This window comes from Muntiacus reevesi, chromosome 2 (genome assembly GCF_963930625.1).
Source record: "Muntiacus reevesi chromosome 2, mMunRee1.1, whole genome shotgun sequence".
NCBI lineage: Eukaryota > Metazoa > Chordata > Mammalia > Artiodactyla > Cervidae > Muntiacus > Muntiacus reevesi.
The window spans coordinates 131863693-131888374 of NC_089250.1; the positions used below are offsets into that span (position 1 = coordinate 131863693).

A 24682-nucleotide genomic window follows, 5' to 3' on the forward strand; every position below is an offset into this window, starting at 1 on the left:
TCAAGGCAGATAGATGGGGAAACAGTGGAAACAATGACTGACTTTATTTTTCTGGGCTCCAAAATCACTGCAGATGGTGATTGCAGCAATGAAATTAAAAACACTTACTCCTTGGAAGGAAAGTTATGACCAACCTAGACAGTGTACTAAAAAGCAGAGACATTACTTTGTCAACAAAAGTCCGTCTAGTCAAGGCTATGGTTTTTCCAGTGGTCATGTATGGGTGCGAGAGTTGGACTTCAAAGAAAGCTGAGCACCGAAGAATTGATGCTTTTGAACTGTGATGTTAGAGAAGACTTTTGAAAGTCTCTTGGACCGCAAGGAGATCCAACCAGTCCATCCTAGAGAAGATCAGTCCTGGGTGTTCATTGGAAGGACTGATGCTGAAGCTGAAACTCCAATAATCTGGCCACCTGATGCTGACTTATTAGAAAAGACCCTGATGCTAGGAAAGATTAAGGGCAGGAGGGGAAGGGGATGACAGAGGATGAGATGGTCGATAGCATATCGACTCAATGGACATGGGTTTGGGTGGACTCTGGGAGTTGGTGATGCATAGGGAGGCCTGGTGTGCTGTGGTTCATGGGGTTGCAAAGAGTCAGACACGACTGAGTGACTGAACTGAACAGAACTGATATGTCCAAAAGCATCTATACCAACACTGGGGAACTTCCTACTGCTGCAAAGCAGATTACATTGTAATCTATGTCAAGGCAGCAGCGCTGACTACTACCACACCGTCTTAGAACAGAAAGTACCAGCACCTTTCAGCCTGGAGACTGGGGAAGGATTCTTAAATGCTGCATTGGTGTTACAGGAAAGACACATCTGGTTAAGAAGTGAATTAGTAAGTAGTTAAAGGCCTGGGTTTGGGAGTCGAGTACAAATGGGTTAAGATCTAACCCAACTCTAGTATAAAGATCCTGGGCAAGTCGCTTGACCTCTCTGAACCCTCCATTTGGTCACAAAGTTCCAGGTCCTATAAAGGACAGGCCATCTGACTCATTCATCTCTAGGAAGGTTCCACATCTCCAGCCTCTCCCTCTGGGGGTGACTTAATAATTAACACAAGCTGGCATCCAACATCAGCATCTCCTCTGTTGGGGTGCCCTCCTTGATAAGTGAGCACTGGTGGGAGGGGGGCCCACCCCATCAGAGACCCTGGGAAGAAAGGCCATCGTCCCCTCCATCCCTGGCAGCTCGTGTGTACATGTGTCAGCAAGGCCTAGACAACCAGATGCTTCCGGCCAGGACCCTGAATCTGGAGTGAGGGGCCCCAGGAGACAGGGACAGAGGGGAATGTGGCAGAGTGGCACCGCAGAGACTGTACATCCAGGGCCTGGCTGGAGCCAGCAAGCATGTCCTCACTGGGTGTTCATAACACATGGTGTCACTCTTCTAGGTTATGGGTTTTGCTGTGCTTCTGGTAGCCCAGCCTCCTTTGGCAACTGCGGGATATCCTTTCAGTGTATCCTTCTGCTTAAGTTCTTGTTTGCTACCAAGAACACATGGTCAGAAGTGGGAAAATTCTGATGACCTTTGGCATTGAGAAGTGCGAGAGGATGACAAAAATAAAACATCAAAAAGAGCGAAACCAGAGAAGCGATGGCTCAGAAAATAAGACCAAGCAAAAGATTCACGCTGCTAGAGTGGTATTCAATGACCCTGCCTCCTCTTTTTCTGCAGCGTAACCTTTACAACAGCACCCTCATTTTTGAAAACTGATGCTCTCTCTATTTGCTTGACACAGTGGAAGATGCTACAAGCAGAAAACACATTGATTTTCTTTGTTTTATTCTGTTGACAGCTTCTTCTCTTCTCAAATTTCTTGCCAATTCCTAGAAACTGGAAGGTGACAGCTTACTAAACTCCTTAGCATTCAGTTCAGTTTGTTGTTGGTGTTCAGTAGCTAAGTCATGTCTGACTCTGTGACCCCATGAACTGCAGGACGCCAGGATTCCCTGTCCTGCACTGTCTACCGGAGTTTGCTCACTCATGTCCATTGAGTCGGTGATGCCATCCAACCATCTCATCCTCTGCCATCCCCTTGTCCTTTTGCCTTCAATCTGTCCCAGTATCAGGGCCTTTTCTAATGAGTTGACTCTTCCCAGCAGGTGACTAAAGTATTGGAGCTTTAGCTTCAGCATCAGTCCTTCCAATGAATATTCAGGGTTGATTTCCTTTAGGATTGACTGGCTTGATTTCCCTGCAGTCCAAGGGACTCTCAAGAATCTTCTCCAGCACCACAATTCAAAAGCACCCATTCTTTAGCACTCAGCCTTCTTTATGGACCAACTCTCATATTGTACATCACAAATCTTTATCTGAGGCCTACTACGTGCAAAGCACTATGCTATGCATTAAAGCTAAACTCATAACAAATGGAGATATTTCTATTCAAATTCAACTAGAAATTTTGTAATTAATGTTTGAAATTTTTATTTTAAATGTAAAACACCAAAGTAATTACTGTGGGAGCACTTACGGTTACATACAATATATCCTAGTGCTATAAAACTAAAAGGGTTCACAGTGGTGACCTATAAGTTAAATGCAAACCACAGGCATGTTTTGTTTAAGCTACATGGCGTTGGTGTTTTTTCAGGTTTCCTATCAGTTACTTAAAGCTCTGTGTATCTATGAAAATTGGAAGATCCAGTTCCCTATTCCTGGCCTGGGCTGCCACCTAACAACATGGAGAGAGTTCTGGCCCCCTCTGCTCCAGTTATAAGCTCTCCCATGTGTCACAGGGCCCAGGCTCTGATATTTTATTTAATATCAAGTCCACTTTACAAATTTATTTTACCTGCCTGGTCCAAAGAGGCACTATGGATTCTTGTTTTAGATACATCATAAAGTGGGCTTTTAAAAAAGAGACACACACACACGTAATTCAGATGCTTCAAAACTTCCTTTTTCCACAAGGGGGAAAAAAAGGAAGAACAAAATTTTTCCAACTTGAAACATTTCCTGGATTTTAAAACTTTCTGGAAATATTAATTTATAAAGTACTGCATCTCTTATTGCATCACACTTTGTACTTAAATATTTGTTTTCAGGAAATGACAAAACATTCTGCCTCCCTGGTTTATACACATAACACCCTTTAGATGTAGGGAAGGGCCTGGGAACACCTGTCAAGTTTAGAAGGAAAAAAAACCAGGTGGGGTAAGAACCTCAAGACTTTTTAAACACTCTTGCTTTGACCATCGTATTTCTCTAATATATCAAACATCCTTTTTTTAAGAGTAAAAGGCATCTGATGCTATCAGGGCAATATTTTGAAACTGCTGCATGTACATATTTCTATTTCTTCCAAATTTCCTTTTTCTCTCATTAAGAGGAGGCAGGCAAAATTTGCTCATACCTTTAGTTCACACATAGCACTGCAAAGAGCTTGAATAGTCATTTAATAACACTTGGTGAGTGCTTGAAAGCTTGAATGAAAAAGGGAATGAAGGAATGAACAAAGGAACAGAAACGAAAGAGAACAGAATAACATTATTTTTGAGGCAGAGGGCCCCACAAGGAGCCCTCACTGCCTGCTCTCCAGGGCCTGCAGCTGCCTAAATGCCCTTCCTTTATCTGTCCAAACCCAGCCCATCAGCTCTCCCACCACTGCCATCCACATGCTAGGATTCATACTCTATAGGCTCATTTTCCTAAAAACCTTTACTAAAAGTAAGGTTGGTTTATAAAAACCAACACGCAAGCTCACATTTATGCTCCTGTGATTATGTTTTCCCTACATAAATAATGAAAAATAATCTACAATACACTGAGGTGGTATTTCTTTGTCCCAAAGAAATGAGGGCTATAAGCACTGCCTGGGATGCCTATAGATGTAGTAAATGGTGTGGATTGGAAGCTTTTTTTTTTTTTTTGAAGGAATGAACAGAAAGGATGCCAGGGCATGGGGCCAGCATGGTACAGTGGAAAGAACCCAGGTTCTGGAGACGGCACATTTTCTTCCTAGCTAGGAGGCAACAGAGCATGCTAGTTAAAAGCGTGCACTCTGGTCCATCGCCTTAATCACTCGGCCACGAACCTGCCTGACTTCAGACTCTACTACAAAGCCACAGTCATCAAGACAGTATGGTACTGGCACAAAGACAAAAATATAGATCAATGGAACAGAGTAGAAAGCCCAGAGATAAATACACGAACCTATGGACACCTTATCTTTGACAAAGGAGGCAAGGATATACAATGGAAAAAAGACAACCTCTTTAACAAGTGGTGCTGGGAAAACTGGTCAACCACTTGTAAAAGAATGAAACTAGAACACTTTCTAACACCATGCACAAAAATAAACTCAAAATGGATTAAAGATCTAAATGTAAGACCAGAAACTATAAAACTCCTAGAGAAGAACATAGGCAAAACACTCTACGACATAAATCACAGCAAGATCCTCTATGACCCACCTCCCAGAATATTGGAAGTAAAAGCAAAACTAAACAAATGGGACCTAATGAAACTTAAAAGCTTTTGCACTACAAAGGAAACTATAAGCAAGGTGAAAAGACAGCCCTCAGATTGGGAGAAAATAATAGCAAATGAAGAAACAGACAAAGGATTAATCTCAAAAATATACAAGCAACTCCTGAAGCTCAATTCCAGAAAAATAAATGACACAATCAACAAATGGGCCAAAGAACTAAACAGACATTTCTCCGAAGAAGACATACAGATGGCTAACAAACACATGAAAAGATGCTCAACATCACTCATTATTAGAGAAATGCAAATCAAAACCACAATGAAGTACCATTACACGCCAGTCAGGATGGCTGCTATCCAAAAGTCTACAAGCAATAAATGCTGGAGAGGGTGTGGAGAAAACCCTCTTACACTGTTGGTGGGAATGCAAACTAGTACAGCCACTATGGAAAACAGTGTGGGGATTTCTTAAAAAACTGGAAATAGAACTGCCATATGACCCAGCAATCCCACTTCTGGGCATACACACCGAGGAAACCAGATCTGAAAGAGACACGTGCACCCCAATGTTCATTGCAGAACTATTTATAATAGCCAGGACATGGAAGCAACCTAGATGCCCATCAGCAGATGAATGGATAAGGAAGCTGTGGTACATATATACCATGGAATATTACTCAGCCGTTAAAAAGAATTCATTTGAGTCAGTTCTAATGAGATGGATGAAACTAGAGCCCATTATACAGAGTGAAGTAAGCCAGAAAGATAAAGATCATTACAGCATACTAACACATATATATGGAATTTAGAAAGATGGTAACGATAACCCTATATGCAAAACAGAAAAAGAGACACAGATGTACAGAACAGAATTTTGAACTCTGTGGGAGAAGGTGAGGGTGGGATGTTTCGAAAGAACAGCGTGTATATTATCTATGGTGAAACAGATCACCAGCCCAGGTGAGATGCATGAGACAAGTGCTCGGGCCTGGTGCACTGGGAGGACCCAGAGGAGTCGGGTGGAGAGGGAGGTGGGAGGGGGGATCGGGATGGGGAATACGTGTAACTCTATGGCTGATTCATATCAATGTATGACAAAACCCACTGCAATGCTGTGAAGTAATTAGCCTCCAACTAATAAAAAAAAATAAAATTAAATTAAATTTAAAAAAAGCATGCACTCTGGAGTCGGATGGCCCTGGAGCCAGTGCGGATTCAGCCACCAAAACACAACCTGGGCAGAACCTCCCAGAGACTCTGTCCCCTGTGAAGAAGCTGGGGCGAGCCCCACCAAGGGAGGCTGGTGTGACAAAGCGACAAGATGGCACCACCCGGCCCCCGGACTGCCACAGCGGCGGAAACGGGCTCAGCTTCTCCCCCGCCTTTTTTCAAGGTCTTCTGCTGACCTTCTAGGAACGTCTGGTTCCATTTTCCAAAACAGTTGTGTATGTGTGCTGGCGAAGCACTGCGTACTGTGGACCTTCCGAGGGAAAGATGCCATAAAGACTAATGGAAAACTTTTCAAGGCTTCTGGCTTCTCGTCCCCTAAAGGAAGTCCAGGGAACATGGAAGGTAGTGTCTGCATAATCTTTACTATTTGAACCAGCCTTCCTCGCCTGCTGAAAAAGCCACACAAGAAACATCTTTGATTCTGGGTCCCTCGGTAGCAGAGGTAATAATGGACTGGAGCTCAATTACACAAAATTACTGAACATAACAGAAACCTTCTTCTGGTAAATCTGCTGTTAAGCCTCAGGTTAATTCTGCCAACATTATTCCTTGTGGACCTTAAATTTTCTGAATTTATTTTTTTTAATAATCCCAAAAAACATCAGCATAACCCGGACCCTTATAAGTATAGCTAGTACCACTACATTTCTTCCAAAGTAAGAATAAAGACCCAATGAACAAAATGAGAGGTAACGTTCAAAGTCTATGTGCTACTGCAGAGTAACTACAGTTCCTTATTACGTTACTAATCACATCATATAGTGGGCCCTTCAATTTTTTATTTCAAAAAAGGGTAAAAGAAACCACTTCTGTCTACTATCCTGCAGTGATAGAATGGTCTGCCTCCAGCAAGAATTTTATTGAGTCCAACTGCAAACTCCAGTTTTCTCTTGCTACCCAAGGATCAAATTACTGACAAAAAGTAGAAAAACTAATGGCTGACTAATATGTTGCTTGTTTTGCAAACAAACTGCCTTCATGGATGGAAACATAAACTTTAAAAAGTCAATGAAGAAACACATCTTTATACAGCCACTTTGCCAATGCCCAGGCAGGCTATGTTCCCTGCCCAGAGAATTGTCCTGTCCATTTTAATAGTTAATATTTTAAGAGAACATGGGGAACATTAAGAAAGGCAAGAGCTGAAGAGTCAGAAGAATAAGAACTAAGAAAAGCAAATTCAAATCTGGATGCAATTAAAACAAAACCAGACATCTTTTCCACTTCCCCACAGTGAGCACTGATGGGTCCAGAAGGGAGGTACCAGGAGGGTCACTAGACAGTAGCCAGCACATCACAATAGTTGAGCGTAACCACAGCATAGGAAAGGCTTCCCTGGTGGCCCAGACTGTGAAGAATCGGCCTGCAATGCAGGAGACCCGGGTTCGGTCCCTGGGCTGGGAAGATCCCCTGGAGAAGGGAACAGCTACCCACTCCAGTATTCTTGCCTGGAGAATCCCATGGACAGAGGGACCTGGCAGTCCATGGGGTTGCAAAGAGTCGGAAATGACTGAGCAACTAAAACTTCACTTTTCACAGCATATAATATATTATACTATGATAATGAGTTTGAGCAAATTCCAGGAGACGGTGAAGGACAGGGAAACCTGGTATGCTATGGTCCACGGCGTCGCAGAGTCAGACACGACTTAGCGACTGAACGACAACAATGATAATAGCATCCTCTGTTTATTTAGCACATATATGCCAGGTACTACTATATGTGTATACAATACACATGTCTATGTGCACATATATAATATAAAAATCCATATAGTAACACAGAAAACATATACATTTTACATATTTAACATTAAATATATTAATATATTTACAATTAATACTAAATATATATGTAAAATCTCATTTAATCCTTAAAATAACCTTGAAGCAAACAACATCCCCATCTTAAAAGATGAGAAAACCAGGATTTAGGAAGGTTAGGTAACTTTCCCTGGGGCACAGGCAAGACGTTAGGATACACACCCATATCGGTTTTATTTAATTCAAAACTTGGGCTCTTATACACCATATCACCAAAGAAGGTTCCAACAGCTCCCAAGCGGGAGACAGTAACCCCACCAACACAACCACCTAATTTGGATCAGCCCAGTTTCTGATCAGAGATACCCCACAGAAAGGTGGGTGATGGATGAGCTGAAGCAGCTCACCCTGCAGGTGAGACCCAATTTCTCTCAACAGAAGCACAGCCAGTTCATCCTCGCCATGGACCCAACAGTAAATCTCTCAAACAAGTTTATAACCACGGCCTCCATAAAAGGCATCAAATCTGGGTCTCATGTGAAAAGCCAGCAACCTCAGAAACCCCTCACCAAGTACCTGATCTTAGAGCCTCTTTAGACACCCTTGACTCCTCCGTCCTCCCAGCAGCCTCTACACTGTAGCTGGAGGAACATACTCACTTCAGCAAAACAGCCATAAATGCCACTCTTTCTTCTCATCCTCCTGCAAGAGCTAGGGGAGTCCCACAATGGATAGAATATTTCATTCACATTCTGTCTGAAGAATAATTTTTCCCATAGAGAAACTGGGTACTTAAAATTCTCAACCAGATGAGGTTGAGAATAGGCCCCAGATGAAGGCCTATTCATGCAATCTCAAGTCACAAATAACAAAACTATAGTCCATCTGATAATTTTTTTCAATCACAAAATTATTTATCTCATAAATTTAACCCTTCATTTCTTTTTTCCACTTTATTTTTTTAATTGAAGCATATTTGCTTTATAGAATTTTGTGAATTTCTGTCATACATCAACAAGAATCAGCCATAGGTACACTCACGTCCCCTCCCTCCCAAGCCTCCCTTTTTGATATTATACATCACACTATAATGTATGTATGTGATAAAACCTCTGCCAACAGAAGTTTGTTGAAGAATACAAACCATAACTATCACATACTAAGTGCCAACATCATGTTGGCAACAGAACGGAATTTTAATGATAAAATGCCACAGGGCATATAATAGAAATCACTTAGAAGCTCTACATATTTGGTTCTTCCTTGACTCTTTATTCAGGAATCTATAAATACTGCACAGAGCTGGGATTTTAAGCCCTGGGAGTGAAACAGCTCTAGCAAGATCAGAAACTGGCAGTTTCTGCAAAGAACAGTCATAGTTCTCCTTTTAAGTTAAAAAAAAAAAAAAGGTTTGTTTTCCATTGCTGACCCTCAGAATGTAGAAAATAGAAAATCCAGGCTGCGTCAATTAAGCTGAGAGTAACCAAGGAAATATTCTGCTCGTGCCTTGGCTAGAGCTTAAAAGTGGAAGTGTGACAGAGGCAGCAATGCTGATAATCAACAAGGATAACAACACTCATAAAACTCAGGCTGGGCATTGATCAGCTAACCTGTCATCATTTGCAAGTCTCCCTCTTGCACTAAGAACTTTAGCCTCTGCCTGCGAAGTAACAGACACAGTGCCAGGAGGGCATGTTGCTACCATATATATTAGGGGGCAAGGAGACAGAAGTATATACAGAGAGAGAAGTAGCTAGTTTAACAAAACGGGTCCCTTCCTAACTGACAAGAATTTGTAATTTATTTCTATTTCGCTTGTTTAAAAAAACACAGCAACCAACCAGGCATCTCTACCATAGTGTGCTCCTTTTAATTTTAATTCAGCCTCAAGACAATAACTAAAATTACCCCTAGATTGTCGGTAGCTTTAATAACAAGAGTGAGTAACGGACTTCCTAAACTTAGGAAACGTATGAATCTGATTTCCCCAAAGGTTTATAGAGTAATAAAAGGCCAATGCTTTTAAGTAGAAAGCAATTTCTCGGTTTTGCACACAGCCCAGCATGAAAAGAAGGCTCTTGGGCAAGCTTCCACAGCAATCAGCACAGAAGCAGAGACATTTTCTCTTCGTTTCCCAGTGGTGAAGTTAGAGCTATTGAAGGGCTGCTGTGTGCGGAGCTGCAAGTCTCCGGAAAGGAGCTGTTATCTAATCACCACCAGGCCAGCCACGACCATCTCAGCTATCACCGGGTGACCAAGCCATTCCTCTGAGGCGCTGTGTTCCAATGATCGGGAAGGAAGCAAGAGGATCGGACACAGGACACACCCAACACTCAGGGGGGAGAGAAAGCCACTGAACTCCTCATCACAAGGGGCACAGCAGGAAGTAACCCAGTAACCCACGGTCAGCTGGCTTATATTAAAAGGACCACACCACACTCCCCAAAACCGCTTAATTTTGGCAGAGACCTGCTATCAGGATAAAGGCTAGTTTTTTACCTACTCTCTGATGATCTGAGTTTGAATGCTTTGTTGAAGCATCAAACACAAACACTGCCTCACACCCCGTGCTGTATTTATGTCTCATCTCCATGGCCTGCGGCAGTGCCCTTTATGGGTGGTCAAGGACAAATGGCATTAAAGCCTATTATTGGGCTTTTCATGTAAGAAGGCTTAATGTGTCAGCTGCATTTTAATCTAAGGATTAGATGCTTACCCTCGGAAAATTCCTTTTAGAAACATCAATAAGGATTTTTTTTTAAGGATTGTTTTTTTATCTCAAAGCCCAATTATGTATAAATTTATTGGTATTTTACATCTTAAATGAAAGGCTTTAACCAAGAAAATGAGGCAGCTGCTGCAATGTTAACAAGAAAGCCAAGATCTCTACTGAGGCAATCTAAATATATACCATGACTTAAAAATAAAAGAACACCAACTAAGACTCACCACTGCAGGTATGTGTCTGACCAAAGAACCACAATGCTACAAATCCTGCCCTGCATTTTTCTTAAGACTTCCATACTGACTTCTGGTTAAAGACAGTGGATAGACACACATGTTTAGTTCTTCTCTCTCCTAAACCCCCAATACAAACACTTACTGCTTTCTAAAGGCATAAATCCATAAGGACAGAGGATAATAAGAGAGACTTAAATTTTAAACTTTTTAAAGCTGGGAATCAATTGGATAATGGCAACTGATTTTGCAGACCCAAAGAAGCCATATCTTCCAATGTGGGAAGCCACATTCTCACACGTGGGCTTCCCCCGTGACTTACCGGGTAAAGAATCCACCAGCAGTGCAGGAGACACAGGACAAATGGGTTCAATCCCCCGGAGAAGGAAATGGCTACCCACTCCAGTATTTCTGCCCAGGAAATCTCATGAACAGGGAAGCCTGGAGGGCTACAGTCCATGGGGTCGCAAAGAGTCAGACACTATTGAGTGACTGAGCATGAATGAAAGAATTCTTAAAGGTGAACTTATACTCAAGAGTCACCAGGAATGGAAAGAAAGTATCTAATACGAAAGACAGAAACAAACAGGGGGAAAAAGTGACTTGATACATATGGTGCGCGCGCGTGTGCACACACACACACACAAACAACTTTAAAAAAGAAAAAACAAAGTATAATTAATCTCCTAAGAGAACTAAGAGAATAGCTAAGAAAAGAGTGAGTAACAGTCACTCAGTCATGTCCAACTCTTTATGACCCCATGGACTATAGCTTGCCAGGCTCTTCTGTCTATGGAATTCTCCAGACAAGAATACTGGAGTGTGTTGTCATTAAGACTCTATAAAGAGAACGTGAGGGTGGGATGTTTTGAAAGAACAGCATGTATATTATCTATGGTGAAACAGACCACCAGCCCAGGTGGGATGCATGAGTCAAGTGCTCGGGCCTGGTGCACTGGGAGGACCCTGAGGAGTCGGGTGGAGAGGGAGGTGGGAGGGGGGATCGGGATGGGGAATACGTGTAACTATATGGCTGATTCATGTCAATGTATGACAAAACCCACTGAAATGTTGTGAAGTGATTGGCCTCCAACTAATAAAATAATATTTTAAAAAAAAGCATCAGAGAACAACAAACCAAAAAAAAAAAAAAAAGCGCTGTCAAAAAACAAAAACATAACAAACAGAAAAAATTTAGAAGACTAGAAAGTAAAGTTAAGGAAATATTTTAAGACAACACCTTAAAAACAGAGGTGGGAAACAGGAGAAAAGATCACAGCACAGGACAAGTCAGTCAACATCTAACAGGAATTCTAGAAGGAAAGAATGGAGAAACGAGATGAGGACATCAAAAATGACAGACTTAAAGAAAATTCCAAAAATGAAAGAGGTGAGTTTCCAGCCTGAAAATGCCTGTTTGGAATTCAGCACAATAAACAAAAACAGACCCTCCCCACCAAGGAATATTATATGACATTTCAGAACGCTGATGATAAAGAGAGGAACTAGAAGTCCCAGAGAAAAAGTCAGACAGATTGGTCACCTGCCCAGGACTGGGACTTACACTGTCATAGACTTCTCACCACTAAAACTGGAAGCCAGAAGGTAATGAGAAATCCCTCACTGTTCTGAGGTTCAGAGACTTCCAGTCTGGAAGTCTACGCCAGCCAGTACGTGTGCATGCATGCTAAGTCACTTCAGTCCTGTCCGACTCTGCAACTCTATGGACCATAGTCCACTAGGCTCCTGGGTCCACGGGATTCTCCATGCAAGAATACTGGAGTGGGTTACCATGTCCTCCTCCAGGGGGTCTTCTCAACCCAGGAATCGAACCCGCATCTTTTATGTCTCCTTCTTTGGCAGATGGACACCAGCCAGTCTGTATATTAAATATAAATGTGATGCTCTCAGACCTAAAACAACTCACAGACTTACCTCCGGTGTAACCTGTTTGGAAGATTCTAGAGCATATGGTTTGCAAAAATAAGGGAATAAACCAAGAAAGACAAGTATATGGAGTGAGAAAAACAGGGAGGCCCAAACAGAAGTAAGATAAGAGAAATCCCCAGAATGTTGTTGAAGGAAAAGTCCATCTCAAGGCATGGTGCACAACAGGCCTGGAGAGGAAGCAGTCTAGACTGGGGCAGGGCCTAAGACTTCAGGCGAGAGAATGTCAATACGATAAAGTTGATAAAATACCTAAGATATTAGGAAGAGATTCACATGGAAGGCTCTTTGTGTCTAACTTAGTGAAAAGTGCACAAAAATTTAAAAAACAAGACAATTATTAAATCTAAGAAAAAAGTGTGTGCAGGGAAGTTAAGGTAATCAAACTAGACTATATGGCATATCTGTGAATACTGTTTATACAGTAGAAGATAACACCAAATAAACTGGGGGTAAGGGGGAACAAGAGCATATAGGGGTAAGAGACCTCCTTGCACAGATCCTTTAAAAATCAAGCTTGTGTAACTTTAATAAAACAAAAGCTAAACTTTAAAAATCTGGAGAAGGAAATAGCAACCCACTCTAGTATTCTTGCCTGGGAAATCCCAGGGACAGAGGAGCCTGGCAGGCTACAGTCCATGGAGTCGCAAAGGAGTCAGACATGACAGAGTGACTAAAAAACAATTAAACTTTTAAAAGAGACGTCTAATATTTCATTAAGAGACGTTAATATTTCATTAGTACTCCACCTGACAGCTTATAAAATACTGTCACAGGTGTCTAACCATTGAACTTTTACCAAACTCTGCAAGTTAGGTTACCTCCTTTATACAGAGGAGAGAACCACCACAAGGAAGTTAAGTACCTTGATGAGAGGGACCCAGAATAACAGGGGCAGAGGCAGAACTAGGCAGAGGGTGGCACGCAGAGGGTGTGTTTGAGATCACAGTATGCTTGATATTAATGATGTGGGTAGGACTCTAAAGGGAGATAAGCCAAATCAAATTTTGGAGCTCGGGGGTTCTCAAACTTGCCTGTGCATAAGAATCACCCGAAGTTTCACTTACACAAGGTATCGAAAGTAGTCAAATTCACAGCAACAAAAGTAAAATAGTGGTTACCAAGGGACTGGAGAGGGGCAGGGTAACGAAGAACTGTTTAATGGGTATAGGGCTTCAGATGTCCAAGACAGTTCTAGAGATCTGTTTCCCTACAATGTGAATATACTTAACGTGACTGAACTGTACAGGTTTCCCTGGTGGCTCAGTGGTAAAGAATTCGCCTACCAAGCAGGTGACGTGGATTCAGTCCCTGGGTTGGGAAGATCCCCTGGAGGAGGAAATGGCAACTCAATCCAGTATTCTTGCCTGAGAAATCTCACGGACAGAGGAGCCTGGTGGGCGACAGTCCATGAGGTTGCAAAGAGTAGGACACAACTGAGCGACTAAACAACTTAACTGTACGTTCAACAAAGGTTACGATGGTGAAGTTTATGTTTTTTATAACTTAAGGAAAAGAATTACACAGACAGCTCATCAAAACAGAAAGGCTAGACGTCACCCCTAGAGTTTCAACTCGGTAGGTGTGGGTGGGACCTAAGAAATTCTACTAAGAAGTGACAAGGTGATGCTGATGCTACGGCTCTGGGGACAAAATTTTAAGAACCACTGCTCAGGTTCAAAGGTTCTCAGTCCTAAGTGTGCAGCACTTTCACCCAAAACCCCAGACCAAGTAAATAAAAACATGAAGGGAGGAAGTGGGAGAATACCTGGACACGGAGGGCTTTTACAGCCTTAAGGGCGATTCCAATATGCAGGCAGTTTGAGAGCCCCTGGCCTGGATGCCAATACGCAGTGCAGCAAGTGTGAGCCCTGCAAGGAGGCCTGGGGCTACTCAGCCATATCCTGGCTGTGCCTCCATTTCATCATCTATAAAATAATGGTTATGGAGTGTTGAGACTATTAAACAGAATAATCAACAAAAGAACTCAGGGCAGTACCCATCACACAGGAACAATAACTTTATTGCTTTTGTTGTTGACTTACATGAAACAAGGTTGCCCCTGATTTTCCAGCTATGAAATGCAGTCAGGTTAAAGACAATGAAGAATCTATTAATATTCAATCCCAGGCCACTAAGCAAGACAAAAAGCTCCCAAGGACCTAAGAACAAAGTAAGGGGGATTAAATCTAAGAACTTTTTATGATTCCTACAAGCATTTGGCAAACCAAGGGTTGTTTCTATAGAATTACTAGCTAATCCCTTTACTCTCTGAATAGGTGTTGTTATCTGGAGTATAAATGGTAAAAAGCAGATGTTAGAATCAATACTCAAACACCATCCCTCATCTAAAGAAACAACATCATGTAATGAGTTCACACAGAAGGTAATGTAGGACTCAGAAGAAACTCCTGGAGACGTCTATGTGGCAAACGAGCTCTCGTCAAAGGAGATTGAAAATGAAGACAAAGGCATAGTTCAAAGAGGTTTGTTCATTCAAGAAATATCTGAGTGCCTCCCACATACCAGGCACAACAGCGGTGGGGGAGGACGCGTCACTCACTGCAGGGCAGAGTCTGTCTTGCAGAGAAGTCTGCCCATGTGGGTCTGCCCATGAAACAAGCTTTGGGAATGCTGAATCGCACCCTTTTTCCTCAAAAGCACTGTAGGGAGAGGAAAGCTTATGGTTTCTGCTCATTTCTTTCTTGCACGTGTAGCTGCATGTTGGGGGTAGGGGTTGGTTACAGGTCATCCACAGTGCCACAGTGTCTTGAGTCCACAGTCAGCACAAAGAAATCACTGTCTATATTCTCAGAAAGCAACATGACCCTCCAATGTCTGGGTCACACCAAAGCTGAGTCCCCAGGGCAAGCCTCCTGCATTAAGTCATTTGAGTAATTTCCCCACAAAACCTCACTGTCGTGGGAATGCATTCTTAATGAAGAAAATGGTTTCTTTTTCTAGACGGAAACAGTTAAAAGCCTTGGAAGCATTCTAGGGTGGTGGGAGTCCCTCTGTCAGAAGTTACATCCTCACACCATACTGATGGGTTCAAATCACCTTCCAATGACACAAGTCTTGGTTTCCTCTAAAGCTCAGAATTACATGCTCTTGTGTGTTCAGTCGTGTCTGACTCTTTTGTGACTCCACAGACTGTAGCCCGCCAGGCTCCACTGTCCATGGGATTTCCCAGGCAAGAATACTGGAGTGGGTTGCCGTTTCCTCCTCCAGGGGATCTTCCCGACCCAGAGACTGAACCTATGTTCCCTGCGTCTCCTGCATTTGAGGTGGATTCATTACCACTGAGCCACCTGGGAAGCCCAAAAGCTCACAATTACTGGATCTGATTAAGCAATCAGCAAACATTTCCCGAATGAGTGCCAACTCTGGATACGGCCGATTGTCCCAAGCTTGTGCCCACCAGAGTGAAACAATGCCAGTACGAACGCTCCCCCCAGTGATGTCCCCTAAATATCCCTGGGGGCACTCTATACCTGAGAAGCTAAAGATCGGCTTGCAAATAGAATATGTAACACCGCCCTGCTTGTACATGTAGACATTGCCAAACAGCAGGCTTCCTCTGTAGAAGTTCTCACTGCCTCTTCGATCTATTATTAAATCCAAATGCGCCACAATCATTACACAAAGGCGACTGTGCGGATCAGGAAGAAGCCGGGATACCTGACTGCTCATAGGCCATGTGACCCTGGACTTCCGCAAGCACACCTGTCAGTCTGCTGGCAGGATTGTCTCAAAGATCAACAACAGTAACAAGAGACAGAGGGACCAGCCTGCATCGGTTGCTGTTCTAAATGCCCCACAAATACCCAATAATTTAATCCTTCCCAGAACCCTATAAGGTGGATACCTTTACCCCACACTGCACAGCTGAAAAGACTGGGGAAAAGAGAGGTTAAGTATTTGCCAAAATCTTACATAGCTAATAACTGACCCCATGCAGTCTGGCCCCAGGATCCATGTTCTTAATCATTTCTTTATCCTGCTTCCCTGATACTTCCTTCAGGTCAAACAAGAGAATACACCCATATATTTATGGCTGATTCAGGCTGTTGTATGTATGGCAGAAACCGACACAGCACTGTAAAGCAAGCATCCTCCAATTAAAACATTTTTAAAAACAGAATATACCTGAATGGTTTGCTTTGCAAACCATAAAAAGATACAATTATGATTATTATTACTATTATTATTTTGCCTCCCAGCATCCACTGACCCTCCCTGATTTCTACAGTTCTGATAATGACATTCTCCACTGTCATTAATGCTTCATCTTCAGCTGAAGAGGTGCTGATCTCAGACTCGAGGTGTGAAGCACATGACCTGGGCGATCCCATCAGGAGAGGTCAGTGTCCCTGTCCACAGGGACCGGTCTAGTGCTAAGCACCAGGCCAAGAGAATTGTCTCTGCACTGTCTTCTTGTCTCTGCCAAGACGGCAATCTGAAGATGCTGGCGGTCTCAGCTGTAGCCCAAGAACGTTCAGCCAAGAATGAGCCTCCCTCCTGACATTGTCTGAATCCCCAGTCTAGTGCTTCCTGAAGCCAGATTCATCTCAAGGCTTTCAACTGCCTGAACCAATCACTTTTTTTTTTACTGAAGATAATTTGAACTGGGTTTTCTGTTACTTGTAACCAAGAGAATCATCCTGATCTCTTTCTAAAACATGTTTCATTCTATCAAGCTATATTCAGCACCACTTCAGTCCTTTCCTGCTCTGAAAATAAAACTTGAGAGACTGAGAAAGTAAATTTTAATTAGTTAGCCTTGACAAATTAAACACTCCTGAAGCTGGAGTTCCTGACAAAATAACTCCATATTATGTAGAACAGAAGATCCAGTTTGTTTGTTTTTTAATGCCATAGATGGAGTGACTTGGCCTATCATCAAATTTGTTTCATGAAAATTTATTTTTAACCAAAACAGTTAACCCTGGAGTTTTCAGCTCTGTAAGGAGAATAACTGTGATATTTATTTCTTCTTGGTCTTCTGATTTTTCAGTTACCCCTAAATCCAAACCACTACAAAAAACTACTAAAATGAAGAACAGGGTTGATTTTTTAAAAACATTTTAAACACAACAGAAAGTTATGTATGGGTATATATCATTTCGGGCTTCCCTGACAGTTCAGTTGGTAAAGAATCTGCCTGCAATGCAGGAGACCCTGGTTCAATTCCTGGGTTGGGAAGATCCCCTGAAGAAGGAACAGGCTACCCACCGCAATATTCTTGGGCTTCCCTTGTGGTTTAGCTGGTAAAGAATCCTCCGACAATGTGGGAGACCTGGGTTCAATCCCTGGATTGGGAAGATCCCCTGGAGAAAGGAATGGCTACCCACTTCAGTATTCTGGCCTGGAAAATTCCATGGACTGTATAGTCCATGGGGTCTCAAAGAGTCGGACACGACTGAGTGACTTTCACTTTTCACATTCCTTGGAGAAAAGTTTACAGTATTTCTCTCTTTTCTACATTCATTGCATCACCCTCTATGCGTGCATGTGTGCTAAGTCGCTTTAGTCAAGTCCAAATCTTTGTGACCCCCATGGACCATAGACCACCAGGCTCCTCTGTCCATGGAATTCTCCAGGCAAGAATACTGGAATGCCTTGCCATGACCTCCTCCAGGGGATCTTCCCGACCCAGAGATCGAACCTAGGTCTCTTAAGTCTCCATGTTGGCAGGCATATTCTTTACCACTAGCACCACCTGCTCCTATTAAGAAGAGACAAATTTAACAGCCTCAAGTAAACAAATAGATAAGCATACCAACAAAGATAGATTAATCTGTTTAACTACATTCCAAACTTTATTACCCTGTATGTGGTTCTTTCCTTTGAGGTTTATTTTTTATTATCATTATAACCTAAGATTGAAGGTTGGCTTGGCTTGCTTTGGGGAGCTCTTCAAAGCTCACAGCCCTATCCAGACAGTCTGTGTTCAAACCATCTTTGTTACCACATGTAAACTAGTAGGGTCTTTAAACACATAATTGCTTATATGATGTCATACTACATACTTTTTTAAAATTGAGCTAACCATTAGTTTACATAGAATGTGTTCATCAAATGTATAAAATTAGCAAAAATAGCCAACACATTAATGTATAATTGAGGATTTAGTAAAGCTATTTCCATAATATATTTTTGTTCTGATTCACAAAAAGCACAATCCTACAATGGAATTTTAAATTCATAGGGGTTTCTGTCAAGTCCACAGGGGCCAGAATCATATCTATCACCATTTTACACCTGACATACAATAGGCACTCTGTAAATATATTGTATGTTGGATAAATAAATGAATCCATAAAGGCATTAAAGGACTTCCCTGGTGGTCCAGTGGTTAAGAATCTATCTTGCAATGCAGGGGACCTGGGTCTGGTCCCTGGTGGGGGAATAAAGGTTCTTACATGCCATGGGGCAACTAAGCCCTCGAGCCACAAACAAAGAAGCCCCTGTGCAACTAGAGCAAGCCCACTCACGAGCCCACGTGCCAGAGTGAAGACCCAGCACAGCCAAAATAACAAATAAATAAATGGATAAAGGCCATTTCATGCCTCTGCACGCATGCTAAGTCGCTTCAGTCCTGTCTGACTCTTTGCAACCCTATGGACTATAGCCCACCAGGCTCCTCTTGTCCATAGGATTCTCTAGGCAAGAATACTGAAATGGGTTGCCATTTCCTCCTCCAGGGGAATCTTCCTGATCTAGGGCTCGAACCTATGTATGTCTCTTCTGTCTCCTGCATTGGCAGGTGGGTTTTTTACCACTAGTGCCACCTGGGAAGCCTAGAGAGGTTATTATTACTATGTCCTAGCTTTGATGAAGTAAAGCAGAAAGTGGCAAACTTTTATGCAAAGGGCCAGATGGTAAATATTCTAGCCATTGTGGGCCATATGGTCACTGTTGCAGATACTCCAATGTCTTTCACAACTATTTGATTCTGCTTTTGTAACACAAAAACGGTCATAGACAATATATTCACAAATGAGCATGACTGTGCTATTCAAATAAAACTTTATAAAAACAGAATTTGGCTAGAAAATCATTAAAATCCCGTGAGAACCACTTACTTATAGTGAACACTCTATTCCTAAAGGCGGGACATTGGTGGACTTGCTAAATTCAACCAGGTATGTTTTGATGGGCCAAAAATTGGGCAGGGCATATATAATCATCCCTCACAGCTCCATCACCCCTTACTGAGCAACACTGCCCCCTACTAATTTCAATCATGTTACAAGCCAGTCCCATGCAAGCCTCTGAGTTTACACCCTAAACTTTACAGCACAACTCGTTTCCAGAAATGTGGCCCATATCCATAACCATGAATCCATAACCACAACATAGGCTCCTCAAGAGCAAGCCCATGACTTTCAACTCTTCACCTTTCATCTAATACCTAATATCAACACCCAATGAACTTTAAATATTTATTGATTGCCTAGTGTTTGATACAGTCATGGTCTCCTAGGAGGGGCTGCAGAAAAAGTTCTAGTGGCTGACAAAAGGATGGACAAAACATGTGCGAGCGGAGAGCAAAGAGAAAAGGGACATGGTGAGTCACAGGAAAAACAACAGGAATCATCACAGGACTGAAACACCAATCTTTTCCAACTGTGTCTCAACCTTATATCCGCTCCCACGATTTCTTCTTCATATCACAGCAAAGCTGGGCAGAGGTTGGACAACTCAGGACATCTCAACCACAACCACAATAAGGATCAAACCTTGGTTAAAGCTTCAGGGTGCCCTACCCCAATCACCAGCAACTAACTAAAGGAATAAACTGCTGAATTCACAAATGGAATGCTCTCCAGCAATGAAAATGATCCATCTACAACTAAATGCAACAATATGCAGGCATCTCTGTAATGCATTGTTGATTGAAGAAGGCTGGACACAAGAATACAATCTGCATTATACAATCATGTTATCTCTCTCTCTCTCTTTCCCTCTCTCTCTGTCTCTCTGTCTCTCACAAGCAAAACTAATTTATGCTCTTAGAAGTCAAGAGAGCAATTCCCCAGCGAGTAGGTTGTGTACAGTATCGAGTGTTGAGAGGAGGCATGAGGCTGTGGTAAAAATGTTTCTTGGTCTGGCTTCTAGTGACAAATGTGAGCTTAGTTTGTAAGCTGCACTGAACTACACACTTACATTATACATATTTTCTTGCATATATGTTCTGTTTCAATAGAAAGTTTAAAAAATAAAATAAAAACATTCCACCACTTGGAAGTGGTCCAGAGAGCCATATGAAGGCCCCACACAGAACCCCATAAGGCTTCCCCTTCCACCATCCTTCAGAGCCTCTTGCCTCATATGGAGCCCCAACCATCCTTCTCATCATCTCAAAGCATAATCAGACAGTGAAAAAGCAAACTAGATCATTCCGAGATATCTGTAATTCCAGTCTCAGCTCCTTCAAAATGTTAGTGCCCTTCAGAAAGTTTACTGCTATTGCTAACTTATGTTCTAAATGAGAAGAGAGAATATTAAAAAGGACTCCACCACTCTAAGTGGCTCACTTAAATATACGTCTTTTAAAATAATGCTCTGAATAGGTAACTCTAGTTCATAAACATCTATGAAGAAATGCTTCAATACTCAGGGACTACTTGAAGAAGATACCATAAATGAAACATAACTGAGATTAGAATGTAGAATAGCCAACAGCCACCCTGCAAGAATTACACAGAATTTTAATGACCAATTGTGTAACTGACCTTGATATAACTGTAATCAGAACAGAACACACATCTCTAAGAATGCATGTAAAGTTTCAATGCAGGTAGTCAAATTACAGGGCAGGGAATCATTCTGACTTTCTAATGTTGATTTCACTATACTAACCTCAACTAGTACCTCAATGGCATTACCGACTCGTTGGACATGAGTTTGAGCAGGCTCCGGGAGTTGGTGATGGACAGGGAAGTCTGGTGTGCTATAGTCCATGGGGTTGCAAAGAGTCGGAGATGACTGATCGACTGAACTGAAACTCAACTAGACGTTACTACTCATGTTCTTTTCATATTCTCCTGTAAGTTTTGGTTTAAAAAAATCAGTTAAGACCTTTGATCACATTAGATCCAGAGACTGGGCTACGTGTGAAGGCTGATTAGGCAGGAGGAAGAACAGCAATCTGATCCCCTGACCTAAGAACAAGCATCAGCCACAGTGGGGCAGACCAGCACATTACCAGAAACAGAGGAAGCACAGGAATCCTCTGCCACGCAGGGCACGTGCAGAACGCAAATTCCAATTCTTTATATTCAGATGTTTTTCGTGTCAAACAAATTCACATTACAGGTCTGTCCACTAAGTAAGTCACTGCCTAAATATAATTGTACTTAACTAAATGATTCTGCCATAGAGTTTATACATGTTCTAAACTGCCTCTTGGGAGAGAATAGCCTTATTTTTAGGAACTGCATCCCCAAGAACTAAGGATAAAAACATCATGATCTCTTAAACTTACTTTCACATGTTTCAGCAGGAAAATGTGGAAACCTGAACACACACACAATATGGCAAAATGCAACAAATGTTAAATGTAGGTAGTGGACACATGAAAACTTGCTGCTCATCCTTCAACTCTTCAGTAAGTTTGAAAATTTTTGTAATAAAAAGACACATGGAAATCTTTACTCACCTTTCAAGTGGATGGCCTTCTTCTTTCTTCTAATCAGAAGCGAATGGCTAAATATGCCCAGAGGCACACTTAGGGATGTTCATGCTGTCCTCATCCTGCAAGAAGAAGCAAAACAGCATGTTACCATCAATGATTTTTATTAAGTTAATGCTATTTCAGTTGACACAATGTTCTTAATCTGTGTTGAGCCTGTAGATTAAAATACGGTTGTAATTATTTTTTAGGCAAGGAGAAAAGTGAAAGGAGAAAAAAACGATCCCATCGCATATTGAATGCAGGGAGCAACCGCTGGCCTCACCCACTCAAGGAACTTCTGGAACAAAGGAATTCCTCAGCAAATTTCTTTTAATTCACATAAAGTTCAGGGCAGTGATGCAGCCCAAACTCCAACAGAACAAAAACTGAGGCTCTATTAAGGACCTGAACTTGACTCTGACTTTGTATTCTGAGGCTACACTTGGAAGGCACCTACTTAGCTCGCAGAACCACACCAGACCTGCTGCACCTCCAGGAAACTGGCGTTTCCTGCTGCACCCCAGCAAAGGCATCCAGGACGGATCTATTACTACGACACACGCTCGCTCGAGCACTGTGCTCCCCGGGCCCCGTGGCCCAGGGGCCTGCCGGCCACAGACCTGATGCCTCCACCACACCTCACGTTATCTATCACATCTGATCTCGCCACAGCCCTGTGAGGCAAGGGGTGTTTGCTTAATGCATTTTCCAGAGAAGGCAGCTACGTGTCAGAGATGATACACAGCATTCAACTAGAAAACACCAGACATGAAACTGCTACTTGGATCTTCTGACCCCAAGCTCAGGGTTTATCTCACTATACAGGCTGTCCCCACCCTCCCCACCCCACCCACCAACACAGCAGCATCCTGAAAACCAAGCTCAATGCCAAATGACCAAACAACAGAGCCACATGTCATTATGGGGGGTGGGGGTGGGGAAGAGGGAGTGGGGTGGATGGAGGGCAGACACAGCCTAAGAGTATTTATTAATAATCATTCTTAATAGTACCATGAATATTGTACTTGTGATTACCAATTACTATAATTACTATCAGTAATTATACTTCCCTTTGAAACACAGTAACCATTAATGTATTTTTGACATTCATATATACATATATATATTTCATTTTTCTTCCTTCTTTTTCAAGAGGGCACACTATTGGCCAAAGGAAGTAAAACAAGCCTCACGTGGCACCCCAGGTAATTTTCATCTCTGCCACAACAATAGACCATTACCACTCACTGTTGAGGATTTTTCCATTCATTTTTTTATAAAAGGCAAAATGTAGTCAAATACAACAGCACAGACACTGACTGTTCTGCCAATAAAGATGGAAGCAGTATCAAAACTACCACTGGAAGAAGACAGTAGCCCTCCACGACGGCCTCAAGCGGCCCTTCATCGCAGGTCACCAAAATGCTGCAGGCAATACACAATGGTTTAGAGGGTACGAGTCTGCCACATGAAGGTGCTGGTGTACAAAAGTCAAGGACCCCCTCCCCTGGACCTCAGTCCTGCCTCCTCCACTCACTCGCCTGATGAAAAACGGAGAGAACCTCCCCCAGCAGCCGCCTCTCCTGTGGACTGGAATACCTGCTCACAGGGATGTTGAGGCTCACAAAAAATACAGGATGTGACTCAACGTCCCACAGACAAGAGCACCTGGAGCCCAGGAATACTGACCAAGAAGAGCAACGCTAAACCAAGGGAAAAAACATGATGTACCTTTGGAAGCAACTTTACTCCCAGATTTGGGGCAAGGAAGGATAAGCACATGAATCTGTGACACTATGAAACACACATGCATCATGAAGTTGAATGCAATTGTTGCATGAATTTTTAAGCTAAAATACCTACCCTTACTTGCCTAGTTCATTTCTAGTTACACCCTGACAGGTGGAGGAAGGGAGTGAGGGCTGGAATCTCTCTCTTTCCTTAAAGACGGCCTTCGGAGAACATGTCAAGCTGGCGGGCATTTTAATATCACAGTACACCCAGAAAACTCATCATGGTCTGTTTCAGGGTATTCTCTTCAAACTCAGGAGTCCCCGATCTTTGCCAGATCTAGGTACATGTGGGATAAAGTCTAGATACATACAATCCCATCTCTATGCCACATACCCTGGTGTGAGTGTTACTAAAGATCCTCTCTTCTCTGCTCTGCACCCTCCATTCTCCCTACCAGAGATAACCCACTAGCCTGAATTCTGACTCACTCCTTTGCTTCTCTTATGGTTTTATCACATCTGTATTCTCAATATATTGTCGTGTTCTGCCTGGTTTTAGTTAAGTTTTATACAAAGGAAACCAGGACTGTATTCAGACTTGCCTCTTGAGATTTTGATTTTGAGATTCATCCCTCTTGACTCATGTGACTATAGCTGATTTTTCACCACCATATTGTTCTCACTGTGTGACTTTACCCACAATTTACCGCTCTATTCTACTGCTGAGGATCATCTGGGGATTGTTCGGTTTTCGCTATTAAGAATAATGCTGCCATTTAGATTCTAGTGCTCGTCCCCTGGTGCACACAGCAAGAGTTTCTCCAGGGCGTATCCCTAGGAGAAGAGAACAGGGCTTGGGACCACATACGTTCAGCTTCTCAGAAATGCCAGATCGTTTTCCAAAGGAGCTGCCACAATTGACTGT

General features: G+C 42.5%; 1 protein-coding gene across 3 annotated transcripts in view; it reads right to left on the minus strand.

The window, feature by feature from the left end:
* SGMS1 (sphingomyelin synthase 1) overlaps window positions 1-24682 on the minus strand; it is a 313874-nt gene that overhangs the window by 258334 nt on the left and 30858 nt on the right. For all 3 annotated transcript variants that reach the window (XM_065922844.1, XM_065922841.1, XM_065922842.1), the window contains exon 2: window positions 22010-22104. The gene's annotated coding sequence lies outside the window, so the exon portion shown is untranslated. The remainder of the gene's footprint in view (window positions 1-22009; window positions 22105-24682) is intronic.